At 48.2% G+C, this 22,794-nt stretch overlaps 1 long non-coding RNA gene across 1 annotated transcript in view; it reads left to right on the top strand.

Annotated features, from left to right (window-relative positions):
• LOC149343924 (uncharacterized) overlaps positions 1-22,794 on the top strand; it is a 37,223-nt gene that overhangs the window by 11,249 nt on the left and 3,180 nt on the right. Inside the window, exons 3-4 of the long non-coding RNA XR_016282739.1 lie at positions 16,052-16,146; positions 17,515-17,587. This is a non-coding gene — a long non-coding RNA (uncharacterized LOC149343924). The remainder of the gene's footprint in view (positions 1-16,051; positions 16,147-17,514; positions 17,588-22,794) is intronic.

Below are 22,794 nucleotides of genomic sequence, written 5' to 3'. Positions count from 1 at the left end.
TTTGGGCGACCCCGTAGCGCGAGTAATAGGTCTCGTACGCAGTGTACTTACGGCCCCGTAAGTACGCAGTGTACTTACGGGGCCCCAAAATTGCCGCCGCACGCGCCCGCTACGTTCCCGCGCACTATTGAGAAATGAAACTGTCATGTATCGGCACGTATACATACAGACAGATACCTTTCCGTCACACCGAAACCGACTTGCCAGTCCCCATCTCCTTTACTACATGGTAAGAAAATGTTCGATAATCCCTGCATCGCCCATCCCCCACCCAACGAGAGCCTCGCGGGAGCACTGGCTCTCCCTAACATAAATAACTTACCAACCATATTTTATTTAAATCACCTATTCGACATCGCCTTTGTGACTCACGTTATATATCCTGAGCCCCTATAGCTCAGTATCTTCAAAACCTCAGCTAATCGTGGCTTCTCACTATCGTAAAGTAAGAAATTTGTTCGTGATAGACTGTTTGGGACTCTTCCTGGGGCGCTATCAAAGGCTACCTTTGCGTCCACAGAATTTTTTGCGTCCTTGATAGAGTGATACAGAGGGGTTAATCTGGCGTGCACCATTTGTCCACCAACTTGCTTCAGGCATTTATTTCCAAAGCTACAAACAACCCCTTTCTAGCAGCTATGCTTATTTGGTTAGTAAGTGCTTGCCTGTCTTTTCTGGACATGCTCGCGAGTGCAGATTCATTCTGTTTTCTCACTCTTGGCTTTTACTTACCTGTACGGCCTCTCCACAAGGAAATTTTGCGATCGGTCATTACTTCCTCTACCCATACACCTTCAGCCTTACCTTAACTTTCTTGATACTAGTGTATTAAAGCGAAGTCAGCGGATGTACAGTGGAGCCCACTTTAATGGCCGCATATATAATGAACGCTCGCTTATTTCGAGCGGGTGTGGTGCTACCGTGAAAATATGCATAAGGGCAACGGAAATTCGTCGCAGATACAGCGAACAACTCTGGCCACACCACTCGGTTATAGCGAACGAGGTGGCGTGGTGAACTACCCCGAGGTTGTAGAGGTCGTCCTTCCGCTAAGCACGCAGATGAAATAGCGCCTCTCAACCTTCATTACACCGCCCCGGAAAGAACATGTCAACCCAGAAATTGAATTAAAAGGCGGCACTGCTGTGCGCAGCGCTAACCGGAAAGTCCGGCGTCCGGTAACACTGTAAATGCTAATGTAAACATGGTAACGATATGCTATAATTCTCTATTGAAATAGTAAGTAACCGCCGGCCAAACCCGCGTCGATGGCCAATTAACGAGGGCAATCATTGCCTACGCGTTCGCCGGCTCGGCAAAGCATCCTGAGTAGAAGAAGCGTGGTGCGCGTGAGACAGGGGCATCGTCAAAAGCGAAGCTACAGACCAACCTCGCGGATCAACTAAAATCAGCCATTAGATAATTTTGAAATCCTTGCTGGTCATGCCAGCCACGCGGTATGCATAGCCTGCCCAGTCGTCTCAATCCTTGGCGCCGCTGCAATGTGCAGGCATTGTCATATAGCTGACAGGGCAACGGATGCATTCTGCGCCACAAGCGCTGCACTACTTCGTTGCTGCATCAGCCCAGTAACGACAGAAGAAGCTCGAAAACACGCGTGACCAGATGATTGAAGATTTCTGGCAACGCTTCGTTGATCCATAGCCGACCGGATGTTTCCTCGGATAACTACATTCCTGCGGACCACAAAATCGCAGAAGCGCCTGCTCTGACGGCGACGTTGAACACCAAGTGCGAGCTCTTCCTACTGCCAGGAATCTGATTTACGTGGCAGACCTGCCACCAGTTGCCATGCACAATTCATCCATGATTACTTATACCCCGTCCCTACATTTGATAGTTGGCAGCAAGGTCTCGACGAGGATTAAATGACCGCCCTAGATAGCCTGTAAAGAGCAGCGGCAGGCTCTGCTTTGCATAAGTAGGCAGGCATAACGCAGCTTTGTAAGAAATAATTGCCACTTTTAGCGGCCTTAGTATTTTTGGCTGTTGTAAGAAGAATCCACTTGCGACAAACATCAGATATAACGAATGGAACCTGCGGGACCGTCAGGTTCGCTATAAGTGGGCTCGGCTTAGTTTTAATCGGCCACAAAAACCTTTTTCACCCTTCAGGCATGGACCTTACAAGTTTGGACGTACAACCTTCGCGCCAAAGGGGCGTTCATGCCGTAGTCAGTGCATTTCAACCTGCGCGAGCAACGAGAAACAATTTCAGCAATAAAATGATATTTTTTGTCATGATGCTGTATTCGTTTAGAACATACTTAAGCAGTCTCTTAAAAAAACGATTGACATCATACATTTCATTATAACGTTTATGTCTGCGATGAATAACTTTTGAATTCCGTGCGAACTCTTCGTGTTCATAGGACGCAGAACCGCCGCGTTCCACGAGGTCACTGTTCAGACACAGTGCACTTCAACGCAGGAGGAATATGCTGCGCAAGTTCAACCTCCTGAATTTTTCCCCTTTCATGGCGTGTGCACCGTCTGGAATTTTCACGTGCGGGCGGACGCAGGGAGTTATGGTGACGTGAGGCCTTATGACGAGATCCTGAATTTGACGCTGCCAAGTAAGGCATGAGGAGGGTCAGAGAGGTTCCAAATATTCCATGCAACAACCATAAAAAGAAGCCTACAAGATAGCCGAATAGCCTAAAGCATCTGTAAACAGAGTTTTCTGTTGCGCCGCCATTATTACGAATCCCACTCGGAATCAGAGGTAAGACTATGCATACAGTTTTAGTTGTTCTTTTTACTGCGTTAGCAGTATAGCCTGCTTTCCCAAAAATAACCCCGCTGCGTGCGTGCAGCCTCCATTCTTGATGCACACTTCGGTGGACGACACATCAGGGCATTCACTGGTAAAAATGCACCTTCAAAAACTTTCACCCATCTCACCAACCCCCAATACCCACCTGTTACCGATATAGCCGAGGTAGATTGTTGTGAAGGCTCAACGTATTCAATCGCCCAAGCGTTCTAAGAAAAACAAAAACACTAACAATCATAAGCCTGTCACGTCAGACACTAAGAACGGGAAATATGACTGCGAAAAGTAGATATAAGTCTCCAGACAGAGAATTCTAGATCGAGCAGTGCGAGAACTGCGAATGGAGCCGCGCACTGGCGACTGGAAGAAATTTTTTCTTAGAAGCAGAACAATTTCAGCGAATCGGCATAACGAAATCACTTCATCGTAGTTACATTGCATCGCAGTAGCATCTTTTTGGGCGTAATCATATCGCATGCCAGCGAGCACATGTATTTCCACATTGCCCTTTTGAGTAATCGGTATTGAATTTTTTTCCTTTTTAGAACATCTCCACCGTTGCCAAAAACCCTCCTTTCGTGCTTTTTCCGTCGCGCGCAAACGAGAATATCCGGATTCTAAAAAAAAAGAATCTGCACCAATTTATACATCCTTCTTTTGGTAATACTAGTAGTAATATCTCAGGTTTAACGTGTCGAGTAGACATTGGGGCTATATGAAAGACGGTGTAGTGGAGGGCTCCAGATTAACGGAGACCAGCTGGGGATTTTCGACGCGCGAGAGAGCACGCTGTTTTTGAATTTTTGGAATCAGCAGCCGAGCTCCACAGCCACTGAGCAATTTTTTTTCTTTATTGCCCTACAGGCTCATCGTGAGGGGTTTTATTTAGAACTTGGTGTTTAAGGCAATGAGCGCCTACAAAAGTAAATGTTGCACTACCCACTGCGGTTGCTCAGTGGTTAGGGCGCTCGGTTTCTTATTCGATGTACCCTGGTTCGAGCTCGTTCCCGGCGGCCACGTTTTGATGGAGGCGAAACGCAAAAGGCACCGTATGCTGCGCAATGTCAGTGCAAGTTAAAGGGCAATTGCGCCACCTTACGAGATTTCGCGATACTCAAGGATTCAAATCTATACAGGCTGTAGGTAAAGTATACTAAGTTTTTTGCACTACCATTTAAAATAGTGACGTAATCGACGATTAAATTTTGCACTTCTCCTCAAAGCAACTAAGGAGTGCGGGGAAGTTCAGTGTGATGTCATGGAAGGTATGATTTTAAATAACTGCTGCCGTCAACCACGCCCTGCCCCGCCTCGTTGGACGCTTCCAAACAACGTTCGGCGGGCTTTGACTTCGGTTCCGTTGGTTTGTTTTTTTTTCCTTCAAAGCAGGCGTTTACGCGTTGAAAATGTACGGATACGTTCGATGACGTCATCATGCGTCCCCCCACTTAGCGTTGTGCGCTGCGGAGAAGTTTGAAGGCCGTCGCAATTTTAATTGGTGATTACGTCACTGTTTCAAATGCTAGGCCAAAAGGACTTCGCATACTTTACCTGGAAGTCTCCTTTCAAATGACTCCATAGATATTAGAATACATGGTTCACCGTGTGGTATTCGCCTACTGCCGCTAAATAATTTAGAAAATAATTTTTTTCCCTTGCTGTGTCGATTTCATGAACCGAATGATGGCTTTGACGTGAGTTAGATATTAGGTCACGTGAGGCAAGGGAAAACTAATACAAACGCTGATACGTTGTTTTGACTCACTGTAGCACTTATATCAGCCGACTTCAAGACCTATAATTACAACGAACTACGTATCAGCAGTTATATTGCCGTTTATAACACCTCACGCGACTTAATTTCCACTACACGTCAAAGCCATTGTTATGTTGGTGAAACCGAAACAGGATCAAGAAGAAATTCAAGCACAAATTATTTATTAGGTGTTGGTGAATACCACGCGGTGCTCCATGTACACCAACGTCGAACGCATCGTTTGAAAGAAGAAAGCACGCAAGAAAAAGTTTCGTGTCTATAGTACTTTACTGAGTTAGAGCAGTCCTAACACTTTGATTAAACATTTACGCAAATATGTAAAACGGAGGAGTAATAACTCAAGCTTTCACATAAACATGACGTACAAGTGTTTAGAATTGGCGGCAGTACATTAGGGAAGCGACAATTAGGCTTCTTCCCAGGCACCAGACCTCCTGTAAGTTTGCTGTCGCATATACTGGGTACCATTTTGGCACTTCCCAGCGCAGACAGCTACGGGTGGGTAAGTCTATGCGATACATCATATCATTTTGTGGGAAAACAAGAGGTATGCCGGGATGCAAAAAAAGTGGGGCTGAACCGGGACCCGAACCGGTTCGGAACGGTTCCTTTGAATCGTTCCGGTTCGGGTTCAGTTCCAAGATGGCGAAAAAAATATGGGTTCGGTTCGGTTCCGGTTCCAGGCGGAAATTCGGGTTCAGTTCCGGTTTCGGGTTCGGGTTCAGTTCCGGGTCGACACCCTGGCGCTCAGTGTTTGTTCTGCGGTGAAACGCACCTCACTTTGGGCATGATTACAGCGCTCGTGTGCACCGAGACAGCAATGCGTGAAAGCGCAATAACTACAGCGTGTTGTCAGGCAAAAACGACAGGCTCTGTCCGAAACGTCGATTTGCAATAAATGTTTCCCTGAATTAAGCGTTTCTCAATTTCGCATATATATTCGGCAATAACCTGGAGTCCTCTATGTTGCTTTCGGACGTTAAACCCCATAAACCAAATCAATTCAAACCCGACATGACAAGTTTGCAGCAATACATGCATATCACCGAGCTCGTGGCACTGAGACGAGAGGCCGCTGAGTTGTACGCGCAACCAGCGACAACGTGCTGTAGTTAGTGCGGTTTCCCGCAGTGCTGTCTCGGTACACACCAGCGCCGTAATCATGGAGGAAGTTAGGTGCGCTTCACCGCAGGACAAGAGCACCCGCGCTGTAGCAGACGACACGAAGCACCGCCTCCAGGCCCGTGTGCTCCTGCGCCGCAGTGCTGCAGAGCTGCACCGCAGAGCGCAGAGCGCCGGATGCGCTCGCTCCGCGCGGAACGCGGCCACGCTCTGCCGTGTTCGTACTTAGAGCGGACGACCCTGCACATGCTGCCAATTTTTATGCGAAGCATATTACTCGCACAACCGAGCTCTTCCTTGCTGCGCCGCGCCCGGCCGCGTAGCTACCACTTGACCTTCATCGGCGCACCACGTGATATGACGTCACAGCAGCTGTGAAAGCTGGGGCCTCGTGCGCTCGCTTGCGGACGCGGAGCCTCCGCCGGCGGCCTAATTCCCGCTCCTACCGCTGGGAGATACTGGCGTCACGCAAAAGGCGACGCACTCGTTGAGTCAGTTGAGCAGCGAGATGTCGGCCAGGGAGAGGGCGGCTCGCCAGACCCCAAAACTATGCTTCGCATCCTAGGCTGATTTAACATGAACACACGAGCGCCGACTGCCCGTTGTAGTGGTGCCGAATCGAAGCAGGCCGGATATCGGGGGACGGAACGTGCATGCGTGGCGATAATGAGGCTGCATTAATAGCGTCTGTTAAGCTGCTATGTTTTATGTGAAGAGAGAGAGAGCAACTTTATTGTAAGAGGAATTCGGGGCACACGCCATGGTCCCCGCACGACCCCACTGCACTCAAGCGTTTATACTCCTAAGGTCCATAACACTGGTAGCCAGGCCGGTGGCGATGGCCTGCACGGCCGGGTCCTCGGAGCGCAGCAGGGTCTCCCAGTCCTCCCAGGTCTTGAGGTTCTCTAGGTGCCGCTGGGGAGGGTCCGCCACGCAGAGGGAAAGGATGTGGAGGGAAGAGGCGAATGGCTGTGGGCATAGGGCGCATGCCAGAGCGGGGAAGGAGGGATGATAGTCAGCTAGGCTAAGGGGTGAGAGGAGAGTGTGTGTCTGTAGTTTGCGCCAGAGTGTTGCTTGTTTGTTATCTATGGAGGGGTGGGGCGGGGGGTAGAGCTGGCGTGAGGCTCTGTATCAGCTCGCTGAATGAGTGCATGCGCTCCTTCGTGAATCCCCGATCCGCGCCCACCTGAGCCCGGTTTAAAGAACCTCGGGCTAAAAGGTTCGCGGCCCCGTTTCCGGGATTCCTGGAGTGCGCAGGCACCCATATCAGCTCCACTTGCAACCCCTGCGAAGCAAGTTCTATGGCATAGTTCCGAGGGCGTTTCTTCCGAGTTCTGTCTGCTGCGTGTATGTCGATTTGAGCTGCTGCAAAGGGCGCAGCGTTTCAAGCACTACTCTCGGCCCCTGTTGCATTTGCCGGTACCGTCTCAAGACCATTTGCTTCGACTAAATAAACGCGGAAATATTGAGGGTCCTCTTAAATCAGTTTTTAGTAAGTAAGGATTGCAAAGGTTTCTTGGGCCTGCTAGGCTGCTCCCAAACGTATGCTCCTTTCGCAATCACCCACGCTATATGGACCGCATGAAATACTGCTCGCAGCTTCTTGGGGCTCCGATGCACAACAGCCGATGAGGGGCAGTGGTTGCTTCTCACTAATCAGAACAGCATAGCAGGCGAAGCTAGCACAAGCAGCACGAATTTTGGGCATGCCTTTGCCTCGCCCGTTTTTCCTTCACCTTAAAAAGAATTTTAAAAATTGAAAGGTTGTACAAAAATAATTTAAAGGTGGCAGATATCCCAGTTTTGGCGAACACCAGAAAACAGATATAAGCTGTCAGCCAGTATAGTGTATAATTAGGTAGTTAACTTATTACATCCGCAACTTAGCCAATTGGCGAGGTTTACTTCTCCCTTAATGATAGGAATGTCATTTCTTTCTCATTTTGGATGCGATTATCCGCGGCGCTTTGGGTCAAAAATACTTCACCATCACTCGAACCTTTAGAAAAGAGGAGGCCTTTGGCGCTTGCTCAATGAGGCCAACAGATACACGGCGCTTCCTACTGAACATGCGGCTTGACCTACTCCATCCAGCTTGGGCTACAGTGCCCGCAACTGGCCACTGTTTGAACCCACACCGGAAAAAGAAGGTAGCTTCACATATGCGCTTTTGAGTGACGCGTACTTAGACTGCTCAGCACGTGCTAAATATCTGCTTTATATTTCTGAAAACATATGCGTCTCCTACTAACGGGCAGCTACCAATCTCATATTTTACCAAACTCCCAACTGCAAAAGTCGAAAGACTCTCTTACGCAATGGAACAAGCAGATTCTGTAGCAACAAGATAAAAACCTGCAAAGAAGGTGCGCACAATGTGCCGCGGCATTTCATACCGCACGTCTGCACATCCAGGGAACATCGTACTATATACCATTATAAAACTCAGGTTCTAGCTAGCATGCATATCACTGATGCGATTCAATATAAAGAAAGTTGCCCGCAATACACAACTGAGCAGGACGTCTTTCTTATAATCGCTACGTTGCTGATTCGATCCCTGTCTGAAATAGTAGCGCTTATCATTTCCTCCTTTCTTCATAATGTGATGAAGACGGCCAGATTTGGTACTCGTACACTTTGCAATCTCCTCAAAAGGCGGGAACTATGGAAGCATATTCTAATTACAACCCTCTTTACAGAAGGCGTAATGTCTTTTAGTCTAGTTTCGGAGGATTGCAAAGGTAAACCAGAAAGGCGAAACAGCATCACTGACACCGACCTAGTTAGCGCCGCTTGCCAGCATTGAGCGCCCTACAGCGGAATGAATTAGCTAAAGACCAATGGCCAAAGACGCGGCGGCTAAAACGACGTGAGATGCCGGCTCTTGTTCTCCTACTCACGATGGTAATGCGAATGTAATACCAAAAAGTATTTGTGCAAACACGCTGCTCACAGAAGCAAGCGTGGAGTTTTCACAAATATCACGCCTAGATTGCCACCGACTTCGCTCTGCAGCGTCGTCTTGCAAGCACTAACGTTCATTATCAGTCACGGCAAAGAACCTTAGCTTCTTAGCTATGCTACAGAATATCAACACGCATTTCGTGCACGAGCTACATATAAAATGCCGGCTCGAATGAAGTATTTTCGCTTTATTATATTTTAGCAACATTTTAGCCTTGCGCGTGGTCATAACACAGCCTGCTGCTGAAAGAGGGACGCCATAGGGAAGTGCTAGGGAAATTTCGACCACCCGCGTTTCTTTAACGTGCAATGACAACGCACATTACATGGGCGTCTAGAATATCACCTCCATCGAAATTCAACCGCCGCGGCCAGGTTTAAAACCGCATCTTACTGGTATTGGGATCGAGGTGAGCGTGGTCGGGCCGGAGAAGGGACGAGGAAGGCGGGAGACGGGGTTAAAATAGAAAAACAAGGAAAGGAGAACTTTATACACGAATATTTACATTATTTACAAAAGGGGTAACTTAGAGGGTCTCTCAGTGTAAGGGAGAACTTCTTCAGGAGTCAACAGGAGTGCCCTGGAGTCCTCAAAACAACAGCCGTTAAATAACGCACGGATTCCCCAGATCCTTGTCTGGGGAAATAGTTCGAAGAATGACGCGTCCAATCAGACGGACCGTTGTGGATGCTGTTGATACCGCCCACGGCAGGGCGGCGCTGGGCCGTGGGGCTCTCCCGCAGCTCGGTTGATGGGAGAGGGTAGAGGCTCAGTGTCTTTCACTCAGCACACCACCACTCTGTTCGTTGACCCGAGGGTCGACTCGGCCACGGAACGCCGCCATCGTCGCCGCATCTTCGGCCTTCGGCGGTCTTTGACCTTCGCCGCTGGAAGTTCGCTGCCTTAATCCACTTAGGCAGGAGGGGAGGCATCACAGGCGCTACAGCACCCCTATTTGACCTTCGCCGCTGCCACGTCGCCACCACGTCGCCGCTGCTTCTGCCGCTGCTGCCGTCTTTGCCAGCCCCCGCCGCATCTTCGGCCTTCGCCGGTCAGGGTCCGCTGCCTTAATCCACTTAGACAAGAGGGGGGCATCCCAAACCCAACACTTGTCGGCAGCCGAGCTCCATAACCACTGACCCCCCGCGGCCTGTCACGCGCTCTTCTGAACGCAACTCGTAGCAGGAGTCTCCCCGCTCGCACTGCGGTTCTGCAATGTTAAGACGTGTCAGATAGGCGTCGGTTCGTACCAACTGTCTCGTTCTCGTGAGTTGCGCGAGCGCCGTACCCGTCGAGAAATACGTAGCGCAGCCAGCGTTACAGGCTACATTTTATTTTTGCTTTTCATGTTTCAGTAATCGCTCATTGCAATATATCGGTGCCCACATGCCATAAAAAGTCACATTGTTCGCCATGGTGATGCATGGGGTTGTTTTCGCAAATGTGTTCAATGCATGATGTAAAAATAGCGCACAGGGAACACAAGGGACGGAAAGTAAACGACGCAGACAAGCGCTACTTTCGTTTTTCGTCGTTTACTTTCCGTCCCTTGTGTTCCCTGTGCGCTATTTTTACATCATGAACGTTATCCAACTTGCCCAACTTTCCGCTTTGCTTAATGTTCCATGCAGCAACGGCGATAAGCAAAAACAAGCTTAACTACACAATAAATCAGACAGCTGAAGGCACTTCAGCATTTATGCTAGCGTGCTGTGCCCTCGGGCACGTGGTGTTATTAGTTTCTCCATCCCACTTCGCCATATATTAATACTGTGTAGATGACTCTTTGGTGTCAGCACGGTGGAGCTAAAAACGTTGTGAGAGGTAAGTATTGACTTTTTCTTAACACAGCCCAAGAGTTTCTTTCAGGTCGCAGGTGATAATAACATGTAATCTTCAATTCCTGTACAAACTGTGGTTCCAGCATTATACTCGTTTTATGAATTATAGCTGATGCCATTTTTCTCGGATCTCTTTTGCCATACGCTTTCAGCTATGGCATTTGCTGGATTTTTAAACGTGACTTGACAGCTTCAAATCATAGCCGCCATCTTTTCAGTTTTATGACCTCGGTTTATATGTCTGCCGTTGCATATTCGAGCGCTTATGTCGGCAGTCTTGGAAGCGTCCGTGCACGCTCGTCCTAGTCAGAAGACCATGCCGGATCAACATCATCTCTCCAAAATATTGTCACGTTGGTAATAAGCGGCCGAGGGCCAACAGCTACGTAGCCCAGGACGTGCGCTTCCAGAACACATCCACAAACACACTTCCTCCTCTCCTTGAAAGGCGCTTTCGTCTGCACGAGCGCTGGCGTCATTAGCGCCCCCCCCCCCCCCCCCCCCCCCCGTTCTCCGAAGGCATCGACCCGATGCCGCCACGAACGCAGGGGTGGTCTCGAGAAGAGTTAGTGCGCCCTTTCGTAGAAGGGCTTCAGGCAAACGACGTGGAACACTTCCGGGCGGGGGTGGCCTCGAGATTGTTGAATCTTATGAGGAAGTACTTCATTATTCAGGGCTCCAAAGCGCCGCACAATTCGGTAAGGACCTAAATAGCGGCGCAAGAGCTTTTCACTTAGGCTGCGTCGTCGGATTGGGGACCAAACGCAGGCAAGATTACTCGGGAGGTATTCCACAAGCCGCCTCCGTAGGTTGTAGCGTTGCGCGTCCTGGCCCTGTTGGTCCTGAATGCGAAGCCGTTCGAGTTGGCGGGCAGCTTCGGCGCGTTGTAAGAAGGATGCAACGTCATCAATCGGGTGATCGTCGTCATGGGGCAGCATGGCATCGAGTGTTGTCGTCACCTGACGGCCATAAACGAGGCTAAACGGCGCCATGCTGGTGGTTTCTTGTACGGCTGTATATACGCGATAGAGCAGGACGTCGTCCCAGGTCTTATGTTCCACGTCCACGTAAATGGAAAACATATCTGCAAGCGTCGTGTTTAGACGTTCCGTCAGTCCATTAGTTTGGGGATGATAAGAAGTCGTCCTACGGTGACTGGTGCGACTGAAAAATAGAATACGGTGCAGGAGCTCAGAGCAGAAGGGAGCCCCTCTGTCCGTAATCACAGTTTGTGGAGCACCATGACGTAGGATGATTTGGTGCACAAAGAACTGGGCTACCTCGAGGGCAGCGCTACTCGGAGGGGATGGTGTCTCTGCATAACGCGTTTGGTAATCAGTGGCTACGCTTATCCACCTTTTCCCGGAGCCTGATGTAGGGAAGGGTACCAGCAAGCCCATGCCGACTTGTTGAAGCGCTTGCGAAGGCGGCTGAATGGGCTTGAGGAATCCGGCTGGCTTCACGGGCGGAACCTTACGGCGCTGGCAATCCCGGCAAGCGCTGACATAATGTGCAAAGTCATGATCCACGCGAGGCCAGTAGTACTTCTCTTGAATTCTGGCTCGTGTTCTAGCAACAGGAAGGTGACCGGAAGCTGGTTCATCATGGCAGGCGTGAAGAATTTCATTGCGTAGGGTTGCGGGGACGTCCAGCAATTATAGTCTAGTGTTGGCAGCGAAGTTCTTTTTAAAGGGAACACCGTTACGTATGCAGAGAGCCGACAAAGTGCGCCTGAAGGCTTTAGGAACTTAGCTGCTTGCACCTTCAAGATAACGAATGACGTCGCGAAGGTCGGGGTCGGCGCGTTGATGCTCGGCGAAATCGTTTGTATGTATTTCACTCAGGAATTCTTCATCGTCATCAGCAGCGTCATCCGGAGGTGGTTGCACAGTAGCACGAGATAAGCAGTCTGCGTCTGCGTGTGTGTGACCGGATTTTTAAATGACGGTGATATCGAACTCTTGAAGTCGAAGGCTTCATCCAGCTAGGCGGCCGGAAGGATCCTTGAGATTGTTCAACCAGCATAGTGCGTGATGATCGGTCACTACTTTGAAGGAGCGGCCATAAAGGTATGTTCTGAACTTGGAAACTGCCCACACGATGGCGAGACATTCTTTTTCAGAGGCAGAGTACTTGGCTTCTGCCTTGGAGAGTGCGCGGCTGGCGTAGGCGATGACACGTTGTTGGCCCCGCTGAACTTGAACGAGGACAGCGCCGAAACCAACGTTGCTCGCATTGGCGTGGACCCTTGTGTCAGCAAGCTCATCAAAGTGCGCCAGCACGGGGGGGGGGGGGGGGGGGGGGGTGACTGCAGGCGGCGTTGAAGCTCTTGAAACGCCTTCTGCTGCGGTGGTTCCCACTTGAACGGTACATGCGCTTTTGTCAGATCAGTAAGAGGTGAAAAAACTTTAGAGAAATTCTCCACGTAGCGGCGGTAATACGCGCATAGCTCGAGGAAGCGACGAACCTCGTTTTGGTCAAGCGGCGGTGGACATTGGGCAATTGTGGATGTTTTTTCGGGATCCGGAAAGACCCCTTCTTGGTTCACCACATAGCCTAACCACTTACTATTAATATGCAAAATGACATTTTTCGGCTTTTCGAGTAAGGCCTGATGACGTTATGGCCTGCAAAACCTCCTCGAAGCGAAGAAGGTGCTTCTCGAAAGACGGGGCAAAAACGATGACGTCGTCCAGGTAGACCAGACAAATTTGCCACTTCAAATCCGCAAGTACGGTGTCCATGGGCCTTTGGAAAGTCTCAGGTGTCGAACAAAGGCCAAATGGCATGGCTTGAAACTCGTACAACCCGTCTGGAGTGATGAATGCCGTCTTTTCGCTGGCTTTTTCGTCTACCTCAATTTGTCTATATGCAGACAATATCCAGTGGATGTGCCGTTTTTTAGTGCCGCGGCGAATTGTCCTCTCAGTACAGAATAATCGGCACCAGTATCCACCAGCGCGGTTACATCGGCGCCCTCAACCGAAATCTCTAAGTCGGCAGTTGGTGGTGTTTGTGGATGTCGAGGCATTCGGTCTGGGCTGCGGTGCGTCGAAGGAGGTCGGCATCGAGAAAAGGCGTCGTGGCCACGGAGGATTGCGTCAGGACATCGGCTAGTTTTGAGGTACGTGGGCTCATGAATCGTCGGTACGGCTACCGAATTCGGCGTTGGTTGAGGACTGCCTTGTGGACATGGAGGATCTCTTACACTTTGCCGTTGAGCAGCCGAACCTCCAGAGGCTGCTGCATCTAGTTTCCCCTATGGGGACTCTGAGACTGGCCTCGTCCTGGGGAGCTGTAGCGACGCGGTGATGGAGATCGAGAGAAATGGCGCTGTACGGAGACCGCTGGCGAGATGTAATCCGCTATCTCCTGCGGTTGTTCTCCATACATCGGACGAGGACAATCGACGGGGAATACTCAAAGGCCCATATCCTTGTATGGGCAGCGGCGCCAGACATGTCGAACTTCACAGCAATGGTAGCACAGCGGCTGATTGTCTGGCGCTCTCCAGACATCCGTTGTGCGGCATCCTAGCCGCTGAAGAGAATTCGGGTGGGGAGGGGGAGTTCGTGTAGCGGCGGAGGCAGTGTGTCGTAACGTGGGTTCGGGTGGGATGGAATAAAACGGCGTGTGACGGTGGCGTAGCTGAGATTCGGTGGCTGAGGCTCTACAGGGCCGGAAACGGGTAGTGGTGTACAAGTACCCAGAGCTTGCTGCACCTCCTTACCGACAACGTCAGCAAATGTGCTAACTTGAAGCTGTTCATTAACCGGAAAGAGCTTCGCCAGCTCTTCCCTCACGATCCATCGAATAATCTCACGTAGAGTGTCCGACGAATTCACCGTGGCGCCCTCCACAGTGGGCGTGAGCGTCGATGCTGTTGAACGGTCGTACTTACGGGCCCTCATGTCAAGAGACTTTTTGATGGTGCTCGCCTCCTTTACGAAGTCAGCTACAGTCACTGGAGGACTTCGAACCAGGCCAGCGAACAGCTGCTGCTTGACCCTTTTGCTTGGGTCCGCACGTCGGAAGAGTCTCTTCATTTCCTCACCATACACCATCACACACTCGTTGGGGAATTCATTTTGGGCCCTTAAAAGCAGGTTAGCCTTCTCCTTGCGCAACGTGCCGCCCTTGAAGACTTGGAGGAACTCTGTTTTGAACGTATCCCACGTTCGAAGTCCAAATTCATTGTTTAGAAATCAGGTCCTCGCGTAGTCTTCAAGGGCGAAATAAACATGCCGCATCTTGCAGTCAGCACCCAAACCATTGTAGATTCCACTCGGTCATACAGGTCCAGCCAATCTTCGGGGTCCTCGTGTGGGTGACCGTGGAAACGGGGTGGCTCTCGCTGGTGATGGAGCAGGACCGGCGGGACTGTAGATGGAGGATTCATTGTTGTAGCACTTGCCCTCCGTGAACAATGGGAAACAGGAAGCACTCCAAATTCGGGAGGTAAGCCCTGCAACCGGCGACTGCCCTGGTGGACTGGCGTGTCTACCTTCGGTATCTGTCGGGGGCTTGAAATGCGGCTTGAAGGGGGCGCATGGTGCATTAACGACGTACCCAGCACTTGCATCAGATGTCACGTTGGTAATGAGCGGCCGAGGGTTGTTACGCTTCGCCTTCGTCCTGAAGAAAAATCGGCGCAGTTGCAGCGCAATGCCGACTAGTCACGAAAGGCACCCTGGGTCAACGCCTGGATTACCCACGGAAGCAGCGTCCGTCGCAGGAAGAAGTTTTCAGCGAGCGTCTCCCCTACACCGCGTGGAAATTGCACGTAGCCGGGACCCTGCACGTGCGAACGAATTCAATGCGCGGGAACGCCGCTCGTGGGCATTCCAGCGTCTGCGCAACATTGATGGCATGTTTCTCCTTCTCCTAACACATGATGGGGGCGTGTCTCCTAAGGATAGGGAGGTGTGATGGGTGCCACAGTGAACTTTCCAGGACACTCCTTCCTCGGCAGGCCGCCCCCCATCTAGGGACCCTAGGGAAAGGAAATGCTTGAAAAACTCGGCGAGTAGCGTCTCACCATCGGGCGTCTCACCATCGATCGTCTCACCATCGAGCCTCTCGTCATCAAGCTCCTTGTCGAGACTCTTTGTTTGTACATCATGTAATTTAATTGTATAAAGTTTTTCTCCTTGTCTTTCTCGCATCCTCGTCTCCGACCTCCCTCATTCCCTCTCCGGCCCGATCATGCTACCTGATCCACAACAGGGTCAACTGCGGCGTGGCCCAGGACCTGCGCTTCCAGAACACTTCCTCACACACACGTTCTCCTCATCTTTATAGGAGCTTTCGTCTGCACGAGCGAAAATATTAGAGGACATTGGACCAGCACGCGCCATCACATTACATAAATTGCAGCTAGAAATATTATCGATTCACGCCCGACTAATATAGATGGAAAGCAGCGTGCATGATAATTATTTTTACTGCCTTTCTAATGTAGCACGATAAAGGCTGTAGTGATTCGTGTACTGTTATCGATTTAGTCAATTTATGAGATATTCGTTTTGCTCCACGATTTGTTACAGTCACTGGGAAAGAAAGACGGCTCATAATTCAATATGCTGACCAATAGGCAGGCTTTTGTTTTGCTTGTACTTGCCCTTCACATTATTCTTGCAGGGTGAGTAGCCTTTTTCTTTTTTAAAAAATTTGGCACAGTTTTTAAGCTCTATTAGTTGCAGACTACTCCTTTGAGGCTGGGTTATATGCAAAGACGAGTACTTTTTTGCACATCAAGTTTATTATTTTCTTTCAGTAATATCTGTTTCCCTGGTTAACTTTCTCAAATACTACATCGACTGAAAATTGGTTTTCAAGGAAGGAAATGACGCAGTAATTGTCTCACATATATCGGTGGACACCCGAACTGCGCCGTAAGAGATGGGATAAAGCAGGGTATGGAAGAAGGGAAGAAAAAAACTTACTATACTTAATTACGTTTTTATGTGGGAATGCTTGGGCATGTAATTTTCCAGCTTTATACACTGTTAGAATCCTGTACTGAGCTTCTTCTACGAGATCAACGCGGTTCTATTTTCCGTTAAAACGGCGCAAATCTCAAACCGGAGCGCATGACATGCGCCCGGAGTAGCACTCCCGTTGTGACCTGATAACTCATGTTTCCTGTCGTTTTGTCTTTTGTACATGAGTTCCAACAGCAAAATGAGTAAGTCGTCTTGCAGAAAGTGTAACTGATCTTTTGTCGCCTGTGAACAATGAAGCAATCGCTTCAAAAAACTTTTCTCCAGTTAGGAGGCACACATTACACTTATTAGCAATACGAGGGTGGCATAGGGTACCAACTCAGCTCAAAAAAGCGTGTGTTGTGTTGTGGTTAATGGCACATATGCAGCTAAGGCCATCATGAGCCAAGCACAAGCTCAGAAAAGCAACATTTATGTAGTTCATCACTGCCTTGAATAAATACTTCCCGCTTTTTAATCACACCACAAAGTTGGGAGTTGCTTTAAGAGCTGCACCTCATGCTGAATTACTGTACTAGCCATTGTTGTGTTTTAGTGAACGACTACTTCTTGTACTTCTTGTACGTCGATACACCACCTAGGAGCCAAAGTATGGAGCAGTTGGCTCCACTGCAGTGCGGATGTGCTAATTTCCAAGCTGAGTAGTTCAGGGGGCATGATTATTTATTATTACGCCAAAGGAATGAGTAGTTTTTACTTTTTCTAACTGGAAGTTTCACAGATCACGGTGCACTGGATACGCTGAAGACGCCTTCCGTCTTTCTCTTATGCCAAAGGAGGCCCCTCGCCTCTTTCTCTTAAGCTTTCACATTAAAACCTCGCTTCTTCACTCGGAGGAATTGATTTGCAGTGTTACCCGCAATGATGTGGCTGGTTAGCAGAAAGAAAATATGCCAGGAAAGCAAAGCTACCAGGGGTTTAGACCATATGCCCGTAAGTGGTAATAAATACACTATAAATGTAAAGCCTCCACGTTCTCCCCAACTGTTCCTCTGCCTTTTCAGAGTTACAGCCAGTACATACTGTCCTAAGGAGCCAAGTCATGAGGAAAAGAAGAAATACCGCTGTGTTGGACAAGTATGCGTTTTTATTCTATTCTGCACTGCTCTCTTCATGCATACTGCGTCCTACATAGTACACGTGCTCGTACGTTTACATTTTGCAATGGCACACGAATTTATTTTTTGATTATTCAAGACAAGGAATCCGTAGACGTCTCAAAATTACACCTATCGGATATTTAGCGAAAGTTCTCCACGAGCAAGAGCAGTATAAATATTCATTTTTCAATTTGTAAAAACGTGATTTCTGGTCCTGAAAAATTCGAATGCAGTGCAAATTTTCCCCTGCGGCCTGAAGTATTCTTCTGGCTACAGATGTCAGCCCCGCATTCGCTGTACCCTGCATCTCTGATCGCGCCGAGCTGCTAGAAAGTATTAGAGCCCAGGAATATTGAGGTCGAAGCGCAATCTTTCAACACCGTAGAGAACTTTGTGGTTACTGCAGTTTACATAACTACGGATAACATCCTCTGGAGATCTACGCTGCCCGCGTGCTCTTTATCGGCCTAACCATTGTGTTTACACCTTCAACGTTGTTGAGCGCCCAACTACGCGAAACAATATCGTCACTTGAATGCACTGGAACGCGCAATCAGCCGAAGTCGTGATTCTACGTAGCAGTAGCATTGCAAAAGCTTTTGTCAAATGTATGTGCATAAAACCCCCATTTTATTTTGTCTCTAAGCAGGAGATGCGACCCTTGCAGTATTTTTTGGCCATGTATTAGCAGAGGAATGATGCTGCCAGAGCATGGTGTGAGTGTGGGCAGGAAAGTGTTATTTGGAACATGGAGTTTCTTAATATTACCTAGCAGGAAAACTCGCGCGCTGCACTTCATATACCTGGCAGAGGCACAGGAACACCTGCAAGATGAGTTTTCGGATTTTTCTCGTCCAGTGTTCGGTATGATACGCAGATTCAATCATAACAGTACCCGTATTCTCGAGGCAAACCGCTAATAAATGCTAGTGTATGGCTTGCATTCAATTTTTTTGAGGTGGAAATTTCAGCAATAAAATCAGTCGATCTGCGCACCGACGACAGTCTTGCGAAGAAAGTGCACATTATGAGGCAGAATTTACGTTTTCAGGCCAACACTAGCCAAGCGAAACAGAAACCTTACCTTCCCGGCATTCCTGCGGCGGAGGAAGTGCTATTTAATAAATTCGCATAGATGGTGGCGCGACCTTTACCTCTAGGTAATCTGGAGAAACTCTATGATCCAAATGGAGTGCATCACTGTTAAGTTGGACAAAAAACCTCTTCTAAGAAATGATCTAACCACGCAGAAAATTTAGGTGAAATATTTACTTCGAGAAAAAAGACGCAGTAAAACCAAGGAAGAATATAGAATAAGGCTTTGATACCCCTATTGGGGTTACTTAAATTCTTGATAACCATCTTGAAATTCAACTTGAAATTCACCTGCACACATAATAAGACATACATACTGAATTTTTTCTAGCCAGTATAATGTTTAGTGCAAGGAACAGACTTTACTGGCCCTTACGCCAGGGCTCACAGTAATGTAAAATATATTCTTCAGTGAAAGTGCTCTCTCTTCAAAACGATGCTCAAGAGAATAGGCACGCCGCGGAAGTGGACATTGCAGCGCTGCCGACTGGCAAACTATAAAGTAAGGTATGAATGCTAGCAGCCACACTATCGAAGGCTAGGAAGTGGTTTCGAATGCTCTGTGTTTCTGTAAAATATAATAATGAAATCTCCTTATTTAACCCTGAACTTAATTTTATTAGAACATTAAAGTAGTTTTACTAGTCGAGTTAAAGCCGAACTTTCCGCTTTAGACAGGTATACAAAAATCTCATTGCCTCGAGCCACACATACTTTATTAGTATTACACAAGTTACTCATCCTATGCGTCGCTACTACTTGAATTTCCACTAGAAATGCGAGCATGACTTATGGTTAGAATTCCTTCGTTTGCTGCATCAGAAATTTTTTGTCCAGAAAATGAAAACGTAGAACTGTAGGCAATGAAATGATCTATGAAAATGCAGTACCAGGAATTCCTGGTTGTAATATATGACTAAAGGAAAACGGGCGCCTCCTCCTTTAATGGTTCTAAGGACACCCCGCTTTTGGCTTTTAGTGCCACCCTAAAAGGGGCGCGGAACGGTCTCTGTTCCCTATCCCTGGTGCGCCAGAACGAACTAACCTGTCAGAATCAGGCGCGCGGGAAAAGAAGCGGAGCCACGAATGTCATTTGATCTCTGACCGTGAGATTCCACCAAAGGCTTCGGGTATCTGTCCAGGAGCTGTCGCTTTAAAGAAAGTTCCCGGCCACAGAGTTGCAAATGGTCGTCACTTAAATGAAGCTGTCTGGTAGGCACATGCACCGGAAGATTGTGTGCAGTATTACGTTCCAAAGCGACTCAGGCCATGAGGGACGCCGTAGTGGAGGGCTTCGGGTAACTTAGGCCGCCGAAGGTTTTTAACCAGCGACGGCGTAGAGGTAGAGCATCCGCCTCACGTGCTAGAGGACAGGGGTTCGAATCCTGGTGCCGCGCAATTCTTCACCAAGTTTAATAAAAACACTCCGCATGTCGATGTACTTGCATAACCAGGCCTGGGGTGCGGCCTGATCTCGGTGACGAGTACCAAGAACGCACTCTTTCACCAGAACAGGATTTCGCCACCCTGATGTGCTACTTGGCCGCAACCTTCTATGAACAAACCAATTGACACTCGACCCTGAGTATCAGCAGCTGAGAATCACCAGCAGCGGAGGGTGCTAAGAATCTCTGGCATTGGACAGGCCGCAATTGGAAATTGAACCAGCCAACGTGTAATGCTAGGACCTTATCCAGTGAGGCTAGCTTAGCAGTGCTGTTCAAGGAATTAGCGGGTATTAAACGGAATGTCATAGGGCTTAGTGTGGCTAGGAGGACAGATGAGGCGTATACTGTTCTTAAGGGCGGGCACATACTGTGCTGTCGTGGATTAGCAGACAGACGAGAGCTAGGTGCGTGATTTTTCATCAATCAGGATATAGCTGGCAACCTAGAGGAGTTTTATAGTATTAACGATAGTGTGGCACCTATCGTAATTAGGCTTAATAACAGTTACAAGCGGACGGCTGTTCAGACCTATGCGCCTACATCCAGCCATGATGACCACACTGTTGAAAGCTTATATGAAGTCGTGGAATCAGCAATGAACAAAGCAAAAGCACAGTACGCTGTACGAATGGGCGACTTCAATGCGAAGTTAGGCAGTAAGCAGGCTGGAGACCCGGCGGTAGGTAACTATGGCATAGATTCTATGAATAGCAGGGAAGAATTATTAGTAGAGTTCACAGATAGAAATAATTGACGGATCATGAATGACTTCTTCTGCAAACGAGAATACAGAAAGTGGACGTGGAACAGCGCCAATGGTGAGACAAAAATGAAATAAGCTTTGCACTATGCGCACACCCTGGCATCGTAGACCTGGATGCTGCAGGTCCTCGGAAAGGTCTGATATAGTGACACGGAGTGGTCAGGTCTCGTGTTACCTTACATTTGAAGAGGGAATGAAGGAAATTAGTGAAGTGGAAGTCCTTTAAGGAGTTGGCAGCAAGAGAGGAATTGAGGATTTTCCTGCAGAACAGATAATCCGATTACACTAAGACGTCCGTAATGTTGAAGAATGAGCGATAATCTCCCAGCTAGCGTTATAGCGTGCGCCGTAGGAGTAGGCGATAGATTGGTTCTACAGGGTGCGTGCAAGCTACCTATGAAGATGAAAGATCTAATTAACAAACGCCAAAGCATGAGGGCGTCTACATCTACACAACAAATCAAACTATCAAAAAGCTATCAAAGTTAATAAAAGGCCGCAAAGTAGCCGACATAAGGAAGGTTAATGCATAGATAATCGAGCATGGTCTAAACAACTAAGGGAGCGTAAAAGCGATGAAGAGGAGACTAGGCATAAGCAAAAAGCAGCTCTATCCGTTAAGAGACAAAGAGGGCAAAGCCATTATCAACAAGAAGAATAAGATAGGTGAAATAACCGAATAGTTCTACTCTAATCTATACGGTAACCAATGCAATCATAACTTTAATGACAGATACAGTAGCGCAGAGCATTGGGACATCCCGCCAGTAACAAAAAAGGAAGTAAAGAAAGCCTTAGGAGCAGTGCAAATTGGGAAAGAAGCAGGTGAGGAGTAGGTAACAGCAGATTTCTTGAATGACGGAGGGTAGATTGTGCTAGAAAACGCAGTCACCCTGTAGACGCAATGCCTTGTGACCTTGAGAATACTTAAAGCTTGAAAGAACGCTACCATTTTTTTTAAATTTATAAGAAAGAGGACGTCAAGGATATGAAAAATTACAGACCGATCAGCTTGCTGTCTACTGCCTGCAAGGTATTTGCTAAGGTAATTGCTTATCGAATCACGACAACCTTAGACTTCAATCAACCAAGTGATCAGGTAGGCTTTCGCAAAGGATACTAGAAAATACATCATATTCGCACTGTCACCTAGTTGATAGAGAAATGGACAGAGTACAGCAAACATCTGTATATAGCCTTTATTGATTACGTGAAAGCTTTCACTGAATGAAAACCTCAGCAGTCATGCAGGCATTGCAGAATCAGGATGTAGAAGAATCTTATGTGAAAATAATGGAAGATATGTGTAACTACACAAATACTATAGCGCTCAATGAAGTTAGCAATAAAATTCTAATAAGGAGGGAACCGCTAAGCAACCGTCAATAAGGAACCGCCTGTTTACAGGAGTTATTCCTAGGCCTGAATTGGGAGCAGTTGGGGATAAGAGTTCATGGAGAATCACTAAGAAATCTGCGATTCGCTGATGACATCGCCTTCTCAAGTCACTCAAGGCGTGAAATGCAAAGCATGATCAATGAGTTAGGCAGGCAGAGCGGAATGGTAGGTTTAGAAATGAATATGCAAAAAACCAAAGCCATGTCGAACAGTCTAGCAAGAAAACACCAGTTCTAAATGGTAGCGAGGTGCTGGAATAAGTAAGGCAATATCTCTACATATGGCAGGTGATGACAGCAGATCGGGATAATCAGAGAAAAATAACTACAGATATTAGAATGGGGTGTAGTGCATATGGCAGGTTATCTCAGATCATGAATGGCACTTTACTCAAATCCCTCAAGAGAAAAGTATAAAACAGCTGCATCTTACCCGTACTCACCTATTGGGCAGAACAGTGGAGGCTAATGAAGAGGTTTC

The sequence above is a fragment of the Amblyomma mixtum genome, chromosome 5 (genome assembly GCF_055824585.1).
Source record: "Amblyomma mixtum isolate Tamu chromosome 5, ASM5582458v1, whole genome shotgun sequence".
NCBI classification, from domain to species: Eukaryota; Metazoa; Arthropoda; class Arachnida; order Ixodida; family Ixodidae; genus Amblyomma; species Amblyomma mixtum.
Note: the sequence above shows the minus strand (reverse complement) of the source record. Positions and strands in the feature narration are given on the sequence as shown.